General features: G+C 36.8%; 1 protein-coding gene and 1 pseudogene across 6 annotated transcripts in view; one reads left to right on the forward strand and one right to left on the reverse strand.

Annotated features, from left to right (window-relative positions):
- Positions 1 to 18,423, reverse strand: part of LOC140628624 (melanoma-associated antigen B18-like) — a 273,856-nt gene that overhangs the window by 58,135 nt on the left and 197,298 nt on the right. The window lies entirely within an intron of this gene.
- The window catches only part of LOC140628627 (proteasome maturation protein pseudogene), a 77,889-nt pseudogene that overhangs the window by 3,657 nt on the left and 55,809 nt on the right, over positions 1 to 18,423 (forward strand).

Raw genomic sequence — 18,423 nt, forward strand, 5'->3', positions numbered from 1 at the left:
AAGCTGTTCCTCAGGGTACCTGGGTGAATCAGTTGGTTAAACATCTGAATCTTGGTTTCAGCTTAGGTCATGGTCTCAGGGTCTTGAGAGCAAGCTCTGTGTTGGGCTCCACACTCAGTGGGGAGTCTGCTTGAGATTCTCTCTCTCACCCTCCCCCTGCCCCTGCCCCACTCTCTTTCTCTCTCAACTAAATAAATATTTTAAAAAGAAAGAAAGAAAGCTGTTCCTCTAAGGTCAGGAACAAGACAACGGTGCCTATCCTTACTATATATATATATATATTTTTTTTTTAAGGTTTTATTTATTTATTCATGGGAGACCCAGAGAGAGAGGCAGAGACACAGGTAGAGGGAGAAGCAGGCTCCATGCAGGGAGCCCAATGGTAGGACTTGATCCTGGGACTCCAGGATCATGCCCTGGGCCGAACGCAGGCGCTAAACCACTGAGCCACCCATGGATCCCCCCTTACTATTTACATTCAACAAAGTATTGGAAGTCCTACCCAGAGCATTCAGTCAAGAAAAAGAAATAAAAGCCATCAGAATTGCAAAGGAGGAAGTAAAATTTGGCTCTATCTGCAGATGGCATGATTTTATACAAAGAAAATTCTAAAGACTCCACCAAAAAAAAAAAAAAAAACAAAAAACTGTTAAATCTAATCAACAAATGTAAAGAAAAAAAATGATTAGAAAATTTAAAACTGAATGAGCACTGGGTGTTATGCTAAATGTTGGCAAATTGAACTCCAATTAAAAAAACAAAAAAATAAATAAATAACAAGGAGATATATAAACTGATACTGTTTAATATATTTGCCATTATACTAATAAAGTTGTAAAATATTAAAAAAAATAAAATAAAATAAAAATAGAAAAAATTTAAAACTAAGGTAAGAATCATTAACATATCAAATACCTACTGTGCTATGTCCTTAATATTTGCATTATCTCATTTAATCTTCATAAGAACTCTGGATTGAGTATATTGTTAATTTCACAGTTTGCAAATGATAAAACAGAGACATAAGTATAAAGTAACTTGGATGCTCTGTATCCTACACAGGGATACTTATATGCTACTTAGTGGCTTTAAAAAATGATACATAGCCAAGGTAAGTAAATGCTAAAGCAACATTAGGAGAAGTAATGAGGAAGTCTCACTAACTGAAAGGGAACATGTTTTCCTTTGACTAATTTAGTATAGCAGAGGAAGTAATTACCAATACAAAAGTAAATCCAAAAAAAAAAAAAAAACAAAACAAAAAAAAAAAAAACAAAAGTAAATCCAAGTAGTGTAGAGGGTTTGACTTCAAAATTAAGTAATTGATATACTGTGTCTTTAAAATGAAACTAGGTAAATACTGTGGATTAAATGTTTGTGTCATCCCCAAATTCTGTGTTGTAACCTTTATCCCCAGCATGATGCTATTTGGACATGGGGTCTTCAAAAGGTAATTAGATCATGAAGGTAGAGCCCTCAGGATGACAGTAGTGTCCTTATGAGATGGTAAAGAAGAAAGCTTGCCTCTTCTCCCTGTCTCTTTTCTATCATATGAAGACCTAGAAAGAAGATGACCATCTTCATTTTTTTAAAGATTTTATTTATTTATTTATGAGAGACACACAGAGAGAGGCAGAGACATAGGCAGAGGGAGAAGCAGGCTCCTTACAGGGAGCCCGAAGCAGGACGATCCCAGGACTCCAGGATCACAAAGGCTCAACTGCTGAGCCACCCAGGTGTCCCTAAGATGACCATCCTCAAATGAGAAAGAGGGCTCTCAAAAAAAAAAAAAAGAAAGAAAGAAAGAAAGAAAGAGGGCTCTCACCGGAACTTGGTGATACTGGGACCCTGATTTTAGACTTCCCAGCCTTCAGAACTATGGAACTAAACAAACAGCATAAGAATATAAGGATGAAAACATATGTAAATTAATGCTTTTATTTTATTACATTGTCTATCGTTATAGAGCTTTAAGGAAAGTTGAATTTAAACATTTTTTAAATTATGATATTTGTACCAATATAATATTTCAAAATCTATTAATTTGCTTTTCTTTGAATATTTTCTTATGGTGTCAGAGTGCTCCATTCCTCAGGGAGTCCTATGTTATACCCAGAGACTGCAAGAAAGTGTCATTGTCATTGTTCGTCTCTTGAAATCTAAAAGTGTTTCACAAAGCCAATTTTTAGAAATAAGTGTTCTGGGCAGCACCAGTGGCTCAGCGGTTTAGTGCTGCCTTTGGCCCAGGGTATGATCCTGGAGACCTGGGATCGAGTCCCACGTCGGGCTCCCTGCATGGAGCCTACTTCTCTCCCTGCCTGTGTTTCTGCCTCTCTCTCTCTCTCTCTCTCTCTCTCTCTCTGTCTCTTGTGAATGAATAAATAAAATCTAAAAAAAAAAAAAAAGAAAGAAAGAAAGAAGTGTTCTGAAAACCAGGTTTTCATTTCTTAAGAGCCAAGCACTTAAGAGAGTGAAGTAGAAAACCCAACTACTAGGTTAAAGAACCTAAGCCAGGGCAGCCCTCATGGCTCAGCGGTTTAGTGCCGCCTTCAGCCCAGGGTGTGATCCTGGGGATCCTGGATCAAGTCCTGCATCAGGCTCCCTGCATGGAGCCTGCTTCTCTCTCTGCCTGTGTCTCTGCCTCTCTCTGTGTGTCTCTAATGAATAAATAAATATAATCTTTAAAAAAAAAAAAAAAAAGAACCTAAGCCAGTGGGGGCCTATGACTGGTTTCCAAAATTGAACTCTGAGACTATACAAGGTTCCATTTCTAGGGTCAAGATTGGGTTGCTTTGGAAAGGAGAAATGGTAACAGCATACACTCAAGCAGAGAATGTCACCATTTATAGAAAAGTTTCCACATGCCCCAGGTGCTGTGAAGGCTAGTCGATAGCAGGGAACCAAGGACTGGTGTAAGTATGACCTTTAAACCAGAAATCATGGCAGGGATCAGGAATATCCAAAGCATGTATTGCCCTAGGTCCAATGCTCTTCAGGAGCAGCTGTAGCTTCTATGGAAGTCAACATCCAAAGAGGAAATGGCACAAGACCTTTCACTGGGAAGCCCCTGGGAAACAAATCTCAGACTGCTCATCCCTGTTGCCATATTAAGCTTCCCACTGTCTCAGGTATGACCTTGGGAGACAACAGAGACCACAGTAACCTAAAAGATGCTCACATGTAAGTATGAGAGGATAAAAATGTAAAAGGAGAAATCAAGATAAGTTAGAGGTGAAGACAAGCAATTTATGCAAAAGATAGTAATTCCTTTATCAAAATTTACTTGGTATTCTTATGGGGCAAGAATCAGAGTGATTAAGCAGGGGGAGACCAAGTTCAATGATTGAGAAGCAAACATCATCATTCCTAGAATTTTTTTCTTTTTTTTTTTAAAGATTTTATTTATTTATTTGTGAGACACACACACAGAGAGAGAGAGAGAGAGAGAGAGACTGAGAGAGAGAGAGAGAGAGGCAGAGACAGAAGCAGGCTCCATGCAGGGAGCCTGACGTGGGACTCAATCCCAGGTCTCCAGGATCACACCCTGGACTGAAGGCGGCGCTAAACCACTGAGCCATCCGGGCTGCCCTATAATTTTCTTTTTTCTGAGTCACTTTTAGTTTAAGGTTGTCCATGAAATATATTTCCTGCTATCTCCTCAGTATTTATTGCTCCTCAGACTTTCTAGAAATGATCTACTTTTCTCAATTCTCAAAGTTGCCTTTAGGCACTGAAGTCCAATTCACCGTTCACAAGTAAGCACAGAATTTTACAAAGATAGTTGTTATAAAGATAGTTGTTACAATTTTTCCCCCAGTTACAGGTTAGAAATAAGAACTAATGAGCAAAGTGAATGTATTTTATAATTTTTTTAAAAGATTTCATTTTTAAGTAATCTCTACACCCAATGTGGGGCTCAAACTCACAACCCTGAGCTCAAGAGTTGCATGCTCCGCCGACTGAGCTGGGCAAGCACCCCTAAGTAAATGCATTTTGAAATGTACATTTCTGTATCTGAGTCAATGTAACAAATCGTAAAATGAGTACATTTAACATGAGCACTAATCATATTGTTGTCAATAATGTTCTTGCTTTACTTTTTAGGAATAGTGGAGCATGCACAATGTGATATTCTAGCACCATGTACACCATAAATTTCCTATTATAAAAGCTTTATTGTTTCTAAAGATAATGGTATAGAAAAAACTTATTTTGTGAATCTTAAAATAGTTTGTTATTCATGAAGTCTTATTGCTTCTTCCTAATCATGTAGGAATATATCAACAAAGAGAACAGATTATGACACGAGTATAACTATTAGGTCAGAGAATATTATACTATTTTTCTATGGATCCAAAATATGTAAAACTAAACATCATATTTTTTAGGGATACAAACAAATATGATAAAACTATTCTTAAAAGGTAAAGGAATGAGGCCATGTGGTGACTTCTACTTCTGGAAAAGAGACTTAGAGAATTATTACCAACTTTCCTGCAAAGGACAATTAAAAGAACTGGATGAACTTTTAAAAACAAATTCCTTAGTGCATCAAACAGCTCATAATAGAATGAGAAATTACCAGACCAAGATGTAGGGGAGGTTGCAAGAATCAAGAGAAATAAGCTCAGCACTGAAAGTAATTTTTTCCCTCAGGGCATCTGCTTCTTGGAAAGCAATAGCTATAAAACTAAACTAGTTTTTAGTGGCCTTGTCGGGATAGAGAAGCAGTAGAGAGAAGGGTAGAACATACAGATCACATAAATCTGAGAGCTAGTGGAATTATCAAGGTATAAGATAACTATCCTTTCTTTAATATATTACAAGAAGGCTTAAAAATATATGTAGGAAACAAATAACTATAAATATGACATAGAATATATGAAAATAGAATTACTGGAACAGAAAAAGAATTAAAATCAAGAATTCAATGTATGTGTGTGACAACAGATTAACACAGTTTAAGAGAAAATTACTGAACTGGAAGCAAGTCAGAGAACATTTACCAAGAGAACTAGTTAACTGAATGACAGGTCAGAAAATGACTCAGAATAAAACAAAATGACACAAAGTCCAAAACAACAAAACAGAGGATAAAAGTCATAGATGGTACACTGAGAAGCTATAATATATTGTCAGTATCAGTTAGAAAGAGAGGAGAGAAATAATGGGGAAGAGCCGATATTTGAAGAGTTAATGGTTGAAACAATTACCAAACTGATGACAGATACTATGCCACAGATTCCCAAGTAACCCAACAAATCCCCATCAGGATGAAATGCACATGCCTGCACACACACTCACTAGACACATAGTGAAACAGAGAAAAAAAAAGAAAAAGATCATCTCATGAAAATAAGATAACCCTCAAAATGGAAACAGATTATATAAGTCACAGTGGAATTCCGAAGACAAAATGAAGTGTTCAATTTACTTTTTTAAAAAGTAATTTAGGGACACCCAGGTGGCTCAGCGGTTGAGTGGTTGGGCATCTGCCTTTGGCTCAGAGCATGATCCTGAGCCGTGGGGTGGAGTCCTGTATTGGGCTCTCTGCTGGGAGCCTGCTTCTTCCTCTATGTCTCTGCCTCTATCTGTGTATCTCTCATGTATAATAAAATCTTTTAAAAAATAAAATAAAATAAAATAAAATAAATAAAAAGTAATTTAAATTCTATATCCATATCCAAGGAAGACACTTTTCCATAATTAAGTGTAAATAAGAACAGTTTGGGGTACAAAGAAACAAAACAAAATTAAAATTGGAATTTGCTATCAGCAGACTCAATCTCAAGAAAATACTAAACACTGCTCATTAGACATAAGGAAATCTCTTTGAAGGGTAGAAATTCCTGAAGGAATGAAAAGAAATTGCACAAAAGTAATAATGTCAGATTTTACAATATACAAACTTAAAATTCACAATAGAATAAGTCAAAAGATAATTTAATGATATTAAAGTATTAAAGGTTTTTTTCTTAATTGAGAGAAAGGTAAAAGTATTAATGAACAATCTGATAATAATTTTAAAGGCGAGAGAATAATAAATTCAGCATTGAGAATAGTAGTTACCTTTGAAAAGGCAGGATTAATATATAAAATGGGCCCACAACTAGAAGCAAGATGATACTATCGTCTAGTTCTTAAGTTGGGTGATGTGTTCTTGGGTACTTATTTTATTATCATGCTTTCTAATGTGTACATAAAGTACATAATATGGACCAAATGTATTCGGTAGTATATGCCAAATATTACATAATTACATTTAAAAATTACCTATTGACCAAGAATTAGAAATTATACTTATAAAATGATGGTCTGGCATACATGAAAGTGAATAAAAGAACTGAATTTGAGAAGTTCACCAACAAAGTATATTATTTGTACAACACTTAAAAATCAAGCTTCTCATATTTTGATGATTTTATGACTGTAATCAATCCAATTTGTTCAATTATCATTCCTCCAGTAGAGTTGTATTCTTTGCGTGATCATCAAAATAATTTTTTTTCTACTCCCTTCATGACATACAGTTTTGGAGAGTTATTACATACCATAAATACTTATACAATTCTGGATTTATCTCTCACCAAGCCTGCCAATAGGTACTAAGAAAAATCAGCAAATGTATGTTCTACTTCAAGATGAATGGATGCATTGGTATAAATATATTCTCATATGGGAGTAGCCATACTCATCCCAAACAAATATAGTTTCATTTTTATAAGAAATGTGGACTAGTGGATGTCATGTTTTTATCAAACATTTAAGAGCCATTTATATGGAAATTAATTTTCTTAATTTACTGTTATCAGTTTGATATAAAATTATATTTATTTGTTCCTATTTATAGTCTTTTTTGGGTTTGCATTTTCACCCTTTTTATTTAACCTCATTTTGGATATATGTAAGATAGGGTTAAAAATGTTTTATACTATATATGTATACAAACTAAAATGACAAACTATATAAATGTGTATATGTATGTATACTTAGCTGATTTCAACAGTTTATTATAATATATAGCAATCCATGTGATTTTTAAAATAATTATTTTCTAGCTTTTCAGATAATCCTTTGTACACAGTTTTGACTATAATCCTAATAAGAATCATAATCCCCTTACAGGCCACTTTAACATTTTATTGGGATATGTTCACATTTCGTGTATTGACAGTCACTTGGAATCTCAGTAATTCTGAATACTGCAGAAGACACAAAGATATTTGAAAAACCTTCTATGTTATAAAAACTGTTTCACAAATAATAGGTTTTTAAACACATACTACTTGGAGAATACCTCAGGCTCTCAGGTAGAGCTTATTTACTCAGTTTAACTTTGATTTGAACAAAGTTGGATATTTTGTTTCCCAGGGGGGAGAATATTAAAAAGTAGAAAATTATAATGTTTGGAGAAATAAAGGAGGTATTAGGGAGGCAAAGTGCCTCTCAGAGATATCTGATGGTCTAAAAGAGGAAAGACTTAGAAAGTCTTTAAAATACAGCATCTAGTTTGCATCAATGAATATTTTACCTTTCAAGAAGACCAAAAAGGGAATTAAACAAACTCTAACATTGAAAACATAGATAGATAAACCTAAGGCAATATCAGACTGAGTATGGGACTGCACAGAAAAAATAATAAATTCATTTTTTTTTTACCCAGGACTATAACTAAATACTTTGTAGATACATTTTCAGATGCAAAAATCTACAGAGAAATATTGAATTTTACATAGTAAGTTTGTTGTTGGTAGTGGTACTGGTATAGTGATTCTAAACTACATTGTGTTTATCATAGGGTACTGCAAATGAGAAATCTATTGATGTTTTCCTGGTGGTAAAAGGGAGATAAAACTATTAAATGGGGGGAAACTAAGGAACAGTCTGTGGGGGTATATCTGAATTAGAAATGTCAGCATGGGTTCCTCATGTAATAATTTTATCTCTGTCTACTGAAAGAACCTAGAAATAATGGCGCTCAAAGCAGTCAGCACCCCTATATCAGTCTGGGCCCAATCAGGAGATAGGAATCACAGTGTGGGTTAAACGGGGGAGGGGGGGTTCAATAAAAAATAATGATCTGGGATATAGAATTGACTCTAAGATATACAAAAACTCTCTATGGTGCTCTGTGGCTGAAGGAGAGCACCCAAGCAAGGACGACTTGGAGGGGAGCCCCTGCCCAGGGCTGGGTTTCAGACCTCACTGGTCAAAGGTGTAATTCAGTCCCCTAGACAGAAGAGAAGTTTCTTTGTTTCCCAAAGCCAGAGCTGGTCTAGAATCACTCAACAAGGGGGAGGCAACCTTTCAGAGTACAGGCAAAGAATAGGGCAGAAAGCAGCCAATCAGCAACCACTGGGGTATGTATGTGTGTATACATACAAACACATAAACACACACACAAAGATGGTAAAAACCCTGTGGGCCATAGGTAAGCAGCATGGGGCCTACAGAAGGATTTGGCAGCTGCAGGGAGGAAGCTTGGGAGGCACTGGTTTTATAGAACAAGGATTCAAGGTTGCCAAGGACCACACAATCTGAGTGCATAGTAGGGGCATAGGTCTGCCCTATGTCTTCCCACCTACAGTACGGTCCCATGGTGCCCCAGAGAGCCTTTCTCCTGTAGTGACACTCCAGTGCCCTCTTTTGAGAAAGTTTAACATCACACCACTTTCCAGGAGATAAGCTTAAAGGAATTTTGTTTATTATCATAAAGTAGATATAGATGTGTGCAAATGGAACCAAGAGGCAATAAGTTGATTATTGTCACAGCATTTAACACCCAAATATTTGTTTCGAAATACCACTACCCTTTAACAAGATCAGGGATCCTTGAATGAAAGTTGATTCTATGTCTGGATATGGAGGGAACTAAAAGCTTGGAACTTCATGCCAAAGACTTGCTCCAGTGGCATCAAGAATAGACATCAGCTTGAACAGGCTCCCACTCACCAAATTTTGTTCAACCGAGCACCAAAAAGGCTAGTGACAGTGAAGTGGTGGGACAGTGAGAGTGGAGGGGCGAATCCATTCAGGCCATAGTAGTACTCGAAAAGATGGAATGGTGAGGGAAAAGAAAGTTCTTCTTTATAGAAGAGTGATAGCTAAAAATATACATGGAATAAAACAGGGTCACAATTAGCAATAAACAAAGTGATCACTGCTTTAGGCAGGGATAACAACATATGCTAAAACCAGTGAGTGCAAGTTCTTGGGGACTTCCACATTCACTACCTTGAAGAGTGTCACCCCACTTATTATGTGTAACTGCAAAAGAAAAGGGTATCTTTGGGATGCCCAGGGGGCTCAGTGGTTGAGTGTTTGCCTTCAGCTCAGGGCCTGATCCCAGGATCCAGGATCGAGTCCCACATTGGGATCCTTGTGAGGAGCCTGCTTCTCCTTCTGCCTATGTCTCTTCTTCTTCTCTCTCTCTCTCTGTGTCTCTCCTGAATAAACAAATAAATCTTGAAAAAAAATAAAGAAAGAAAAGGGTATCTTTACCAAAGATCAATGTGCAAAACTCCAAAGTAACTGTTATCAGCAAAGCATCCCCAGTAACGGTGCAGACTGACATCATGTCTCCCTGATTTCAATATTTTACATTAAGGAAGGAGCATTTTCTTTCTTCTTTCTTTCTTTCTTTCTTTCTTTCTTTCTTTCTTTCTTTCTTTCTTTCTTTCTTCTTTCCTTCCTTTCTTCTTTCTTTCTTTCTTTCTTTCTCTTTCTTCTTTCTTTTTCTTTCTTTCTTTCTTTCTTTCTTTCTCTTTCTTCTTTCTTTCTTTCTTTCTTTCTTTCTCTTTCTTCTTTCTTTCTTTCTTTCTTTCTTTCTTTCTTTCTTTCTTTCTTTCTTTCTTTCTTTCTTTCTTTCTTTCTTTCTTTCTCTTTAAGGAAGGAGCATTTTCTTCACCAACATTTGTGATGTGAGCACTGGTATGACAACAGACTTGTTGGGCTTTTCAGGCAAACTACCATCTTTCCAAACTGGGGGAGATCGCCCTTCAGCTTTGTGGTTCTGTTGCTCCATTTTTGGCTCTTTGTCAGTTTCTCTTTGCTCACCATACTCATGGGAACCCTTCTGCACATCAGATGACCTCTCAGCCCTGCTGCCCAGTGTCGCGGGACTTAGTGCAGTGCACTCTCTGGGAGTTCCCTCAGCTCTCCTGCTCGGCCCTCAGCCTCCAGCAGCTGGTGGTCTACCTGGAAAGGCCAGCAGCGCCTTAAGGGAATTTTTAACCAGTGCTTGCCCTTACAGAGGTTGGTAGCACTTCACTTGGTAAAGATCTGCTAGGCCTTGGAGTGAAGGCTCTCTTTTCTCCAGCTCTAAACTCAGCCTTCAGATGGCTACCACCGGGCCCCACTCATGTTGCAGATCATCTTTCTCAGCCCCTCCTGCTTGTGCTACTCCTGTGCATTTAGTGAAAATTGGTAGAAAAAGTGTGGCAGGTCAGGGCAGACTCACTCTAGCTCGAGCTCAGCAGGAGTCTAATCCATCAGGTGATCCCACTCACTGCCACTAAGGTTCTGTCAATACCTGGCTGATTTTTCCGTGATTCCATCTGTGGCAGATGTATTCTCCTACCACTGCTCCATCGCAGTGAAGAACAAATAAGTACCTCACCTAAGAACTTGCAGCTTTCTAGAATTTAGTCTAGTTGGATTTATTTGCATCCTCAGCTCTCCTATGTGCTTAAGAATTTTGCATGTCTGATACTTTTACCTTGCTAATACTGTTAAATGGCAATAACTATTTGAGAGTTTTCATATACTAACCTAAAGTGGAAGTCTCTGAAGCTTTTTAAAAACACTTGTAGAATATAGCTTATACCACTCCTCCCAAAGAGCTATGCCCTATTCCAGTAGCTATGCCTCATATCCTGCACTTCATCTTAAAATGCAGTTTCTTTGACATATTTCCAACTTAGTAGCTAACAAAAAGGAAAATGCTATCTTTTTAAAGAGTAGCAGACCTGCATTAGTTTTCTATTATCACTGGAACAAACTGCCACAAACTTGTTGACTCAAAACCAAAAAGAACCTAGTTGTGTAATTATAAGCCTGACACCAGGCTCAGTGAGCTAAAATTAAGGTTTCAGGGGATCTGCATTCCTTTTGGAGGCTCAACAGGAGAATGTGTTTCCTTCATTTTTCCAGCTTTTAGAGGCAACCTGTATTTCTTGGCCTGTAGTCCTCTTCCTTTATTTTCAAAGCCAGCAGGGCTGCATCTCCCTGAACCTTTCTCACACATAGGCATAGTCGTGGCTCTAATTCCTCTGTTTCCCTCTGCCACTTATAAAGACCCTTATGATGACATTGGGCCCACCTAGACAATACAGGACAGACACTCTCCTTAAGGTCGGCTGATTAACAATCTTAATTCCTTCCTGCCTTGTAACCTAACATACTGACAGGTTCTGGGGATTAGGGCCTAGATCAATTGGGAAGACAGGGAACATTATTCTGCCTACAAGATTACTCATTGCTTGTCCTTCAAAATTCTCCAAAGTCGATTAGTGTCCATTCTAAAAGGACACCCTTCTAAATCTTCAAAGCTTTACACAGACTATGATTAACTGAATTTCATTCACATAGAAACCATTATGACCACTTAAAAAATATATTTATCGAATGAAGATAGCAGCAGTCCCAGATCCTAAAATCATTTTTTGGCAATATTAGTAAATTTTACTAGACTGAAATGTTTTCTCTGCTCTTATAAGGCACGATTCAAAGTAAAATGCATATAGAAATTTAATCTTAAATTTATTTTCATAAATAAATAAATTAAAAGTAAATTACAGGTTAAAGTGCATATTGTATCAAATATTTTGTTGGGATGTCCTAACTAGCTTGAGGCCAATATCAAGTATCCCTCTGATAAGGGGAAAAAAATATATGTGTCTTGCTTTAGAGACAACATACTATGAGGTAAATAATATGCTAAGAATTGGCTGGCAGAAAAGCAAGTCATTTTTTACAATAATCCAAGCATTTTAATGGAGAGCTATTTATCAAGCTTTCCTATTATCGCTTGGTATTTGAACCATAAAGGTAATTAACTACAAATAAGTGAACCGAATAATATGCCTACACCTGTCCACCCTTTATCAGCATGACTTTATGATGCACAGTGGTAGGAGAAACGTTTTAGCTGGGAGGCAAAAAATAAAATATTAATGCTTTTAATATTGAATGCCTTTATGCCTTTGGAACAATGATTCAATAATCTGAGCCAGGCCTTGGGATTTAAAGGTGTTAGGGTCACACCTGAATAGCATAGTAGTTCCTTTCCCAGCCCCAAGCATTCTGACTTAAAACTTTCACCTCAAACTACAATTCCTTCTTATGTTTAAATGATACCTAGCATGATTTAGCAATATTGCCAATGAGCTGTAAGGATTGATAGCTAGAATTTAATTTTTAAGATACTGTTTGCAAGACTCTGGCATATTTATAGAATTGCTTAATTATAAGTAATGAAAGTTAAAGTAATAGCAATAAATTGTCAATACGAATAGCAGGCTTTTGTTTGTTTTCCTAATTTTGATATCAGAGACCACTGAAGAAACTATTATATTTGGAAATGCAGCAAGATACCCTGATGAATGAAAGCATTGTTTTTTTTTCAAGGATGGAGACCTAGGCTTTGGGAGAAAAACATACAGGTGTGGACCAGAGAAAGAGAGTAGAAAGTAAAACCAAAATAAATTAAATAATTTAACTAAGGCCCAAAGAAGTAAATGGTTTATCCATATAAACTGACAGGTATTGGACACAAGGTCTACATCTAAAGTTAAAAAGTCAAGTGTCAGAGGATAGGTAGAGAAAAGAGGAACAGAAACAAAATTTGAGATCTAGGGGCACCTAGGTGGCTGAATGGTTGAGTATCTGCCTTCGGCTCAGGTCATGATCCTGGGATCCTGGGATCCTGAATTAGGCTCCCCAGCAGGGAGCTTGCTTCTCCCTCTGCCTATGTCTCTGCCTCTCTCTGTGTGTCTCTCATGAATAAATAAATAATGTCTTAAAAAATTAAGGTCTAGAGCTAGCTTTCAGCCACGAGTGCACTTAGTACACCTACTTTATACCATGGCCCCATCTCTGGGTTTTCTCTTTTGTATGTCAGGGAGCAATTGAGGCAAATGTGTTTCTTGTGATTCCAATGTGTAACATCTCTTAGGAATTTTTACACTAATTTAAAATTTAAAATTCAGAGTCCAAGTCAATGAGTGCAGAAGAATCAAGTATGTCAATCAGCGTTAACAGGAATGAAATATATAAGAGCTTATTTAAACCTCCTGTCATTTTTTAGACAGTCTAATGTTTTACACAGGCCTTGTTGGCATTGGTAATATTTGGGGAAAACCGGTGCACAGCCAGTTACAGGTGTCAGTAGCAAAGGAAAAGCAACCTGAGGACCAGTTTATAGAACCTTATAAAGATGAAACACAGTATTTGACATCATGGGGAAAAATTAGTAAGTTGGTAGACTGACTTATTTTCATTTTATTTTTTTAAGATTTTCAAATTATTCATTTATTTATTGAGAGAGAGAGCATGTTAGCAGATGGAAGGAGAGGGAAAGGGAGAGAGAATCCTCAAGAAGACTCCCTCCTGAGTGCAGAGCTAGACATGGGGCTCAATCCCAGGACCCCAAGATCATGACCTGAGCTGAAGTCAGGAGTTGGTCACTCAATCAACTGAGCCACCCAGGTGCCCCTGATTTATTTTCATTTTAAATCAGTTGTTCAGTTTTGTCCATATCCAGCACCTAAGAAAATCTGCAGCATATCAAGAGTCAACTTAGCAAAACCAATATAAAGACAACTATGTGCTAGGAAAATTCTATTCACCTGGCACAAAAATAGACACATAGATCAACAGAACAGACTAGAGAGCTCAGAAATAAACCAACCCTTATATGGTCAATTATTATAAAGAAGGCAAGAATATACAATGGTGAAAAGATAGTCTCTACAATAAATGGTGCTGAGAAAATGGGACAGTTACATGCAAAAGAATGAAAGTGGAGCACTTTCTTACACCACACACAAAAATAAACTCAAAATAGATTAAAGACCTAAATGTGAGACCTCAAACCATAAAACTGCTAGAAGAAAACATAGGCAGTAATCTCTTCGACACCAATCTTAGCAACATTTTTCTAGACTTGTCTCCTCAGGCAAGGGAAATAAAAAAATAATAAACTATTGGGATTATAAATAAAACCTTTTGCCCATCAAAGGACACCAACCAAACAAAAAGGCAAACTAATGAGTGGGAGAATATACTTGCAAATGATTTATCTGGTAAGGGCTTAGTATCCCAAATATGTAAAAGCTTGTACAACTCAACACCAAAAAAAAAAAAAAAAAAAAAAAAAAAATCCAATTAAAAAATGGGAGGAGAATCTGAATAGACATCTTTCCAAAGAAGACATAGAGATGGCCAATAGATACCTGAAAAGATGCTCAACATCACTAATCATCAGAGAAATGCAAATCGAAACCTCAAAGATATATCACCTCACACCTGTCAGATGGCTAGAACAAAAAGACAAGTAATAGGGTTTGTGGCTGGCTCAGTGAGAAGAGTGTGCAACTCTTGATCTCAGGGTCATGGATTCAAGCCTACTGTTGTGTGCAGAGATTACCAATAAAAAATAGATAAACTTCATTTTTAAAAAAAGACAAAAAATAACAAGCATTGGCAAGGATGTGGAAAAAAGGGAATCCTTCTGCTCTATTGGTGATAATGTGAACTGGTATAGCCACTGTGGAAAAAACAGTATGCAGGTTCTTCAAAAAAATTAAAAATTGAGGGGCGCCTGGATGGCTCAGTGGTTGAACAGCTGCCTTTGGCTCAAGTCATGATCCTGGGGTCCTGGGATCAAGTCCCGCATCGGGCTCCCCACAGGGAGCCTGCTCCTCCCTCTGCCTGTATCTCTGCCTCTGTGTGTCTAATGAATAAATAGATAAAATCTTTTTTAAAAAATTAAAAATTAAAATACCACGTGATCCAGTAATTCCACTACTGGGTATTTACTCAAAGAGAATGAAAACCCAAAAAAAAAAAAAAAAAAAAAAAAAAAAGAAAACCCTAGCTGGAAAAGATATATACACCCTATGGTTATTGTAGGATTATTTATAATGGCCAGGATATGAAAGCAAACCAAATGTCCATCAATATATGAATGAATAAAGAAGATGTGGTATATATACACTATGGAATATTAGCCACAGAAAAGAATGAGATCTTATAACTTGTAACAACTGGACAGACCTAAGTGGGTATTATGTTAAGTGGAATAACTTCGAGAAAGACAAATACCATATGATTTCACTTATATGTGGAATCTAATAAACAAAACAAATGAATAAACAAAAGCAGAAACAGACCCATAAATACAGAGAACAAAGTGATGGTTGCCAGAGGCAATAGGGGTATGAGAAAAATGAGTGAAAAGGAGTAGGAGATATAGGCTTCCAGTTAAGGAATGAGTAAGCCACAGGGAAGAAAGGTACAGCATAGGAAATATACTCAATGGTATTTGTAATAGTATTGTATGGTGACACATGACAGTATACTTGTGGTGACAATAGCATAACAGACTTGTCAAATCACTATGTTGCAAACCTAAAACTAATGTATCATTGTGTGTCAACCATACTTCCCTAAAAAGTTCTACCATTCTGAACTGGGGAGGTGTGATATACATTAAAAAAATACTATCTGGTCATTTACTCATACATGTATAACAAATGATATATAAAATGATAAGTTATTCATGTAGTTATAATGTATAAATACGGTTTGCCCCATTCCATGAAATGCCTTAATGGTTTTGTTCAAATTGTTGGTTATATAATGATGAATATATATAAACTTAAAATATATGCTACCTAAAGGACATGCATGAATTAGCAAAAAGAAAAATACTATAAATGCTTATGTTGTTATAAGATTGTCTTATACTTTAAAAGGCAATTTTTTTTTAATTTTTATTTATTTATGATAGTCACACAGAGAGAGAGAGAGAGAGAGGCAGAGACATAGGCAGAGGGAGAAGCAGGCTCCATGCACCGGGAGCCCGACGTGGGACTCGATCCCGGGTCTCCAGGATCGCGCCCTGGGCCAAAGGCAGGCGCTAAACCGCTGCGCCACCCAGGGATCCCTAAAAGGCAATTTTTAAAAATCTAAAATCTTAGAGTCAAATTATTAGGTATTCATTCACAGTACAGTATCAATATACTTCAGAACAAATATATAAGTGCATTTTTTTGAGAGAGAGAGAGAGAATGGGGGAGGAAGGAGGGCAGAGGGAGAGGGGGAATCTCAAGCAGTCTCCATGCCCAATGCTGAGCCCAGTGCAGGGCTCTATCTCCCAACCCTGTGATCATGACCTGAGCTGAAAGCAAGAGTCCAACACTCAACCAGCTGAGCCACCCAGGTGCCCCTAATAAGTAGTTCTTAAAAAGACTACTTCTATTATTTAAAAAATGCTTTCATTCTCACACACATGTTAATACCCAACCCTTTATAAAAGCAGTTACAGTTTACAAAATAAGGATAATCCTTTGATATTTGTGTGAAATTATAAAGTATTCTTTTTGGAAGATTCCTTTAGTATCTTGAAATATTTTTTTAAACATAAGTGGCATGTTTACTATAATACCATGATGCAATCAAAAGCGCAAAGTAATTGTCATTGTACTCAGCAAACATAATTGTCCTTTGTCTTTATAATATCTCATCCCCTTTAAAGTCGCTGACAGTTTTGGTTCTCAGGGACATACATATGAGGAGACAGCAGTCATATTTTCTAATATATAAGAAAGATGTTACATTCATAGCTATTCAGCTATGTTTTTCGCTGATTAAATACCTTATTCTGCATTTACTTACTTTTTGTGTATGATTTGCTTTTCTTTTATTAGAATCACTACTTTCTGCTCTATCATCATTTTGCATGCTAAGTATTAGTATTTTCCACACACTGTTATAATGTTGGAGCTTTTAATATTTCAAACACGTTTATTTTAAAAACAAACCTGTACACATTTTTATCTGTTGATTTTTATCACTTCTCTCAGCGTTTTCTAAGACTAGGAGAAGAAAACCTTTGCTCTATCAATACAATCGGTCTGGATGTTTAAACAAAAGAGGCAGTTTTATTTAAAAAAAAGTTTTCAGTTTCAGCAGGATGATACATTTGTAAATATTAAAATCTGCCCTATTATTTCCCTCCATTAAAATATAAAATTCTCGGGCAGCCCGGGTGGCTCAGCGGTTTAGCACCGCCTTCAGCCCAGGGTGTGATTCTGGAGACCTGGGATCGAGTCCCACGTCAGGCTCCCTACATGGAGCTTGCTTCTCCCTCTGCCTGTGTCTCTGCGCCTCTCTCTCTCTCCGTCTCTCTCATGAATAAATAAATAAAAATCTAAAAAAAGAAGAAAAAAAGAAAAAAAGGAAAGATCTCATTAAAATATATATATATACATATATATATATATATAAAATTCTCACACCTAGCATAAGGTACTTTCCTGCCATTTTCTGACTTAATATGAGAAGCAATGTAGTCTGAGGACAAATCTGAATCAGAAAGATTTAGGTTAAATCCTTGCCTCGTCAATGAATAGTTGTGTGAATTTAGGACAAGTTTATTACTCTTTGAACTGGGGAAAACGTGCCCACTCTCTGAGATCTTATGATACTTAAATGAGCAAATGAATAAAAAGAACTGAGCAACAATAAAGCTTCTTTTCTTTATTTCTTTACCTGCCCAGAACAGCAAGGTTTTTATGTTCTTTCTTTTTTTTTGTATATTTTTTTATTGGAGTTCGATTTGCTAACATATAGTATAACACTCAGTGCTTAAGCTTCTTTAAAACACAATAAGTAAGATCCAAATAAGTCAATGCACATTGAATGCACAGGATGGAGTAATTGTGAATTTAATAAAATAGTGACCAGGACTAACCAGCATACCCAGCTGGTGGGATTCTCCTGGATTTCACTTGTAAGATCAACCCCTTAGCCAGTCCTTTCTGCCCGATGATGTTACCTATTTGGGGCTGTATGCTTTCCCTTAAATATCCATCGGGATACTTCTGGGTCCTAGGGCTAAGGTGACCCAATAAAAGACAGGATGCCTAGTTAAATTTAAATTTCAGAAAAAACAGAAATACTTTTCTATAGTATAAGTTTGTCCCCCAAGTACCGCATGGGGAGGAGAGAGAAAGCAATGAAGTGAAAAGATCTTTGACTAGTTCTACTACTGAGTTGAAACAATAAGGCAGTGGATCCTCAGAGGTTGAGATCACCATTTCCAGGCCTAGGGTGAGGGATGCTGCAAAGCTTCAATAGCATCCTATATGGGTCACTTTTGACATATCATGGGAAGGATAGCTGAGCAAGGTAGATGAT

This window comes from Canis lupus, chromosome X (assembly GCF_048164855.1).
Source record: "Canis lupus baileyi chromosome X, mCanLup2.hap1, whole genome shotgun sequence".
In the NCBI taxonomy this organism is placed as follows: Eukaryota; Metazoa; Chordata; class Mammalia; order Carnivora; family Canidae; genus Canis; species Canis lupus.